General features: G+C 40.4%; 1 long non-coding RNA gene across 3 annotated transcripts in view; it reads right to left on the bottom strand.

Annotated features, from left to right (window-relative positions):
• Window positions 1-403: 403 nt before the first annotated feature.
• Window positions 404-6000, bottom strand: part of LOC148190362 (uncharacterized) — a 136086-nt gene continuing 130489 nt past the window's right edge. For 2 of the 3 annotated variants that reach the window (XR_015776124.1, XR_015776115.1), the window contains one exon: window positions 404-3454. This is a non-coding gene — a long non-coding RNA (uncharacterized LOC148190362). The remainder of the gene's footprint in view (window positions 3455-6000) is intronic. The other variant, XR_015776120.1, reaches the window with a different exon arrangement.

The following is a 6000-nucleotide window of genomic DNA, read 5'->3' as shown; positions in this document are numbered from 1 at the left end:
GTAGCATTCTTTGGAAATGTATACAGCACATTTAGAATATGCATTTCATTTGGAGTTTTTAAAAAAACATTTTGTCTGTTTAAAAGCAGCTCTGCGTGTTGTCATGTATGCGTTGCACACAAAGCAAGGCAAAGGCAAGACAAGGCACATTTCATAATCAAACGCAACCCAAAGTGCTTCACAGATTAGTCATGTCAAAGTTCATTGTAGCCCAATCACAAAACATGCCCCAAAGGGCTTTACGAAAGTTATTTCAATTCAATTTCAACTTGATCTATTAAGTCCAATAGCACAAATCACAATTTGCCTTGGAGGGCTTTACAACATATGACATCCCTCTGTCCTTAGTCCCTCACAGTGGATAAAAAAAAAACTGCATGTCAACGGGAAGATATGTGTAATTTTATTTATTTTTTCTCTTTTACTATTGTTTTGGATTTGTTTTCACTTTATTGATAGTATAGCTGCATAGAGAGGAAATAAGGGAGAGAGAGGAGGGACGACACAAAGTAGAGGGTCAGGGGTTGGAATTAAACCTGAGCCACTGCAAAGGCCTCAACCTGCATGGGGCACAAACAATACAATGTAAACAATTTTTTTTAAAATACTTGCAAAGAAACTGAATATTCTGTGCATGTAAATGTAGTCACTAACTTATTACAAACAAACCTAGAATTGTAAACACGAAATCATACAGACTGACAGGTACCAATCATTTATCCAACAGCTGACATGGACACGTGGGGAAATCACTTTCTGAACAGACGGTCATGCAGTTTATTTATCTCTTCAAGCGTCATGAAGGCCTCACGAAAAAATAATCTATTGTGATGATAAAGGGGCCCTATAATGAAAAACCCACTTTTAGTGTATGTGAATAACTATTTGAAGAGTGCCACTTGACCTTGTGTGATAAATAGTGACGGACATGTAAAAGCAGGATGAAAAAGAGGAGTCTTGTACCTTAATATTATTATACAGGATAGTTAATGTTGGAACTATATGTCTACAATAGGAAAGCACAACACAGATATTTTAATTCCTTTTTACTTTCTGATGGTTTTTTTTAGGTTAATGGATGCTCTTGCTACAATATATATTCGGGTGAGGTAGTTAAAGTCCGGGTAAAGCAAAAATAAATATGTTGTGAGTCTGTCACACAACAGAAAGATGTGATATTAACCAGTCAGCCAAATCTGAATGATCGCCGAGATCACCAAAATCGCCAAATATACCAAAATTAGGTTTCAAAATTGAGAAAAAATGAGCAGTATTCTCTGCTCTGAGACGCAGCGGGTGTGCCCTGGTGTAACATACCTTTCAGTAGATTTAGCCAGACTGCTGGTGGAGTTACTGCTCACTGCTTTCGTGTGCATTGTGCTACTGTTAGCTGCTGAACATAGCCAGCTCAGAGTATGTTGTTACTGTGCTACCCGTTACCCTGGATTTCCACTGCTTGCATGTGTGCTGTGGAACGGCTCAGCTGCGGTTTTGCTCCGCACTTCCTCATCCGTCAACTCGGTTGCGGTTTGAGCGAGGCACGGCACAGCAGTGCCAGATCAGCTGGAGTGGCGGACCGAGGAGTTCCTGCAGTAATTACAGAATCAAGCGCATTATGTCAGTACAGAAGCTACTAAGTGATAACTCGCCATCCAATCCCATAACTCCCGATATGGTGTTCCACGCAATTTCCTCTCTATGATTGTCATTATAAAAAGGTCAAAAATAATTTTGTGGTTTTCCACCACTATAATTAGCCCTTCGTAGGTGATGTCAGTAGTGCCTTCTGAAAACTTCTAACCTGTTGAGTCCTGGCCTGGATCTGCCCATGTAGTTACGTGAAATACGATTGGACGTCAACACGAAATGTTATATTCAAAAATTTTAATTCTGTGCCGACTTCCTGTCTTCCTTGTGCTTAATTCGGCTGAATTGTGCTCCAGCGTCCTTGTGAAGCCTTGTGTATCTGATCTGCAAGGGTCAGCACCGCCACACCGAACACAGATCTGATGGAAAGTAGCCATTAGGCTGCTAACAGGAGTCTGTTGTTCCACAGGGGCAAGTTTTTTGTTTTTATAGAGTAGGGGAGGGCTACAGGAGCCATCCTTAACATAACCTCTCCCATCTATCCATCCATCCATCCATCCATCCATCCATCCATCCATTTTCTTCCCGCGACCCGAGCCCAGATAAGCGGAAGAAAATGACTCCCATCCCATGATGCCCATTCTAAAAATTCCCGGACAAAGAAACGATGAAAGCAGTTTAACAATCTAACTCAACAGTGCAGTACTGTATAGTTCAGTCTTTTCATAGGTTTCAACAAGTATTTTCTAACTGTTTTAATGTGTTTAGAGAGAAATTGCTACTTTTGTTTTACCCAGACTTTAAACTTTTGAATTCATACTAAAAGCACAAAACTATAATCAAAAGATCCTGTGGCTAGCCTGTTTTGGTTGCATACCAGCCTAAAAAAACCAAACCAAACCACATTAAAACAGGTTAGATTTAAAAGTGCCATAAAAACCAAACAAAAAATCAAAAGCAGTAATACTTTGGTTTATGGTGAATAACACTGGGCATAAAAACTGACATAGAAGGACTGCACTGCCTCCTGGGTTAATTTTGTATTTCTCTGGGGTTTGGCTGAGGTTATTGTGCATGACTCAGATCTCAAGGTGACAATGACATCCCAAAACCACTTACTTTAAAGCCGTAATAACACATCCTCTCTTCACATCTTGCGGTTTAGATGTACAAAAAGATCAGGTTCAATTTGACTTTCATTCATCATGCTGTATTACCCCAGTCTTGGGTCAGAAATCACACTTTTCCTCTAATTCCCTTTTGGCATCTTCAAAAATCCCCTCTATTTTTTTCCCTTCCTCGCTGATCTTGTTATATTAAGTATGATGGCTCAGTGTGAGTGCAGGGCTTTTTTGCAGAAAGGAGAAGAATTGAACTGTCACTCAACTTCCACCTCTTTGCAGCAAAGTGCTTCAGATTGTGTATGTGTGTGTGCATAAAACTGTGTGAGTCTGCAAGTTCAAAAACACGTGTGAAAAATCCTCTGCAGCGGTCAATGATCAACAGTAAAAGAGCAGAACACATCAAATAATGACCGGCTGACCTGACATCCTGTAAACAAAGGAAAGATTTGGGACTGTACACACACAGAGGACTTCACATTGTGCCTCTGCAGCTAAAGAAAATCCTCTCAGCTGCTAATCGCTCACAGACAGGCTGCACGTCTGTAGGCGCTCTTGTCCACACTGTAGGACGCCAATGACAAGGGGTTGACTGGGAACAAAGAGGATAGGATCTAGCTTGCTCTGTTCGGCATTTTCTCAGTCCAGACGCTGGACGGAGAATATCCAACATTCTGCTGAGGACACTCTGTCTCCGTCTGCACTGCATCTGTTTTTTTCTTCAATCTCCTGCCGACTCTTCTTGTCTACAAAGTGAGAGACAGAATGAATCATCCGGAGGGATTACTTCCCTCTCCACAGAGTGCCAAAAATACCTTCTTCAACTCGCAGTCACTCTCTTTCACTCTTTTGTATTCTGCATCATTCATATAACTATGATGCTGTCGCTGTCGGGTGAAAATCTCATATCTCCGAAGTTTTCAGAGGCAGTAAAGAGAAGTACATTTTTCATCCTCCATGGCCTGAATCTTGCTGAAAGCCCAGGAGGTGTTGGGTAACTCTCTGAAGTCTTTGTAAGACCATGACTGTAGTATCACTATCTCAGACTTATCTCTGTCTTGTGGGTTTTTTGACTCTGACTTATCTTGCTTTCGGTCATCGGTCTCACCTGCTGCAGTCTAAACCGAGTCCAGTTTTTATTTTGTCCTTTCCTGCCCTGCATCACTTGCTGCTCCTGTAGTAAACTGGACCTCTGCTGTGAGTCTGCTGCACTCAGTTCACCACAGATGCACACAACTGACCTGTCTCAAATCACATCACTTTTGGCTTTGTGCTACAATAACTGCTGAGTGAGCTTGAAACAATCAACTTTCCTCTCTCCTGTTCTATTTGGATATACTGTGTACTAATATTGTCTACACTATGTCAAATATTATTAGAATATTAACAATATAATATTTATAATATTGTACCTTTACAAAGTGGTCATCAAAAGTTTAGGAAATAATGCAATATTTGGGAAAAGTTATACCAAAATGGCTGTATTTTTATCGATAATCCCCCAGCATATGATTGTTTTCAACACTTTTTCACTCCCAACTCATCAAATCCAGCAGCTTGTTCAGTAGATCTAAGCTTTAAACTTTGACACTCTAGTTACCCCTCTGGTGTCAATTTTGGATGCTCAGGGGCAGTGTGTCAATTTCCACAAGTTACATGCTTGATGTCTTCTGAAATTAACTTTAAACTACTTTAGGTTTAGTAAACAAAACCACTTGATCAGATTTAGAAAAAAAGTTAATAGTTTGATTTATAATAAGTATATTTTACACAACCTGAGTAAGTTAATGAATATTAACTTGAGAATGTTAATAACTATGTCATGTGACATATACAAAAAGTATTAACCTTTTTACAGGGGACATGTACAGTGGTCTCCTGGGTGAAAGTCCTGTGCTTGTTTGATAAAAACACATTCCCTTGCTTCGGCCTCATGCTGACTTTCTCGGTCTTTTTACATTGTGAATGCATTAGAAAGGTGGTTGAACGGAAGGTAAAGCAAGCACCCGTGTATGTGTTTGTGTGTGTGTGACATGTTTCCCCAAATATAGACGACTTGTACGTTAGGAGATATTATGGGGATCAGTGATAAATGCGATGGCGTCAGCGACAGCAACAACATTTAGAAAGGCTGGTCCGATTTTTCAAATGGGCATATTCCACTCCTCATCAGGCAGGCAAGACATGAGAAGATTTGGCTGGCATGAATCCTTAATCTGAGGGTAAAATAATCTGTCTCAGAATGTAATAATTCACATGGTATGTCTTTTGATTTGGATTAGTGGCCTGCAATCCTCTTAGCCCAATAGCTCAGTAGAACTTCTCAGTGACAAGTTCACAAGTCCACATAGCTTGCATAGACTCCCTCTCTTGGCCATTAACTCTCACAGCTTAAAGGTAATCTGCTTATATTGGGCTCTGACAGTTTTGTGCATACATCTTGGGGTGATATTGTAAACAAGTCGGCTATGACGCTGTGTGTGAGGGGTCAACGTTGCCTTGTTCTCAGTTTGATGCTTTTTGCATTAATGAGAGCAAAAACAGCATGCACTTGTTTTGTTTTTCTTATGTCACCCTTTCTAAGTTGTCACAGGGATCAGTGACACTCAGGATTACCAACACGTGGGAAACACTTTACACTTTAATACCCAAGAAACAGAACCCAGCCAAGGCTGAGTCCACACTTAATGCAGGTTCGTACTTAGAGCAGAGTGAGCTCCATTTGTAAAAACAAAGTCTGTCACAGCTCTTGCCTGCTGCCATCTTTAAACATGATCCAGTGCTATCAAATAACTCGCGCTAAGACAGGAGGGGAAAAAAAATAACCCTGAATCATTTAAATCCTCGACTCAATATTCTTTATCTTTATCCTTTAAGGTTCTTTATAATTTAATAAACAGGATTAAAGTCATTGGGTAGAACAGAGCTAAGCGAGGCTCGTTCCACATTTTCTGTTTTAGCCTGCACTCCGCATACTGAGTCTTATTAAGCCCTTGCAAGATTACAGGGCCTTAATCTCCGGGAACACATGTTGTGAAGAATAAAAGCAATTTTATTTGGGAAACCAGAGTCCAAGTTTAGCAGGAAATGAGCTTTCTCCATAATCTCATCTTTTTGCTTTTTTTTCTCCCCTGAGTAAATGAAAAGTCCCCTGTTACAGAACTGAACACTCCCTCTCTCTCTCCCTCTTTCTGTGAGTGTGTGTGTGTTGAAGAATTAACTGTGTATTGTGTGCAGTATGAATGTGTGCTCCCTCTCCTCGACTCTCTCCAACACACACACACAATGTGCT

The sequence above is a fragment of the Plectropomus leopardus genome, chromosome 1 (assembly GCF_026936395.1).
Source record: "Plectropomus leopardus strain MGB_pleo_1.0 chromosome 1, ASM2693639v1, whole genome shotgun sequence".
Classification (NCBI taxonomy): domain Eukaryota; kingdom Metazoa; phylum Chordata; class Actinopteri; order Perciformes; family Serranidae; genus Plectropomus; species Plectropomus leopardus.
This window is presented reverse-complemented; position numbering and strand designations above follow the sequence as displayed.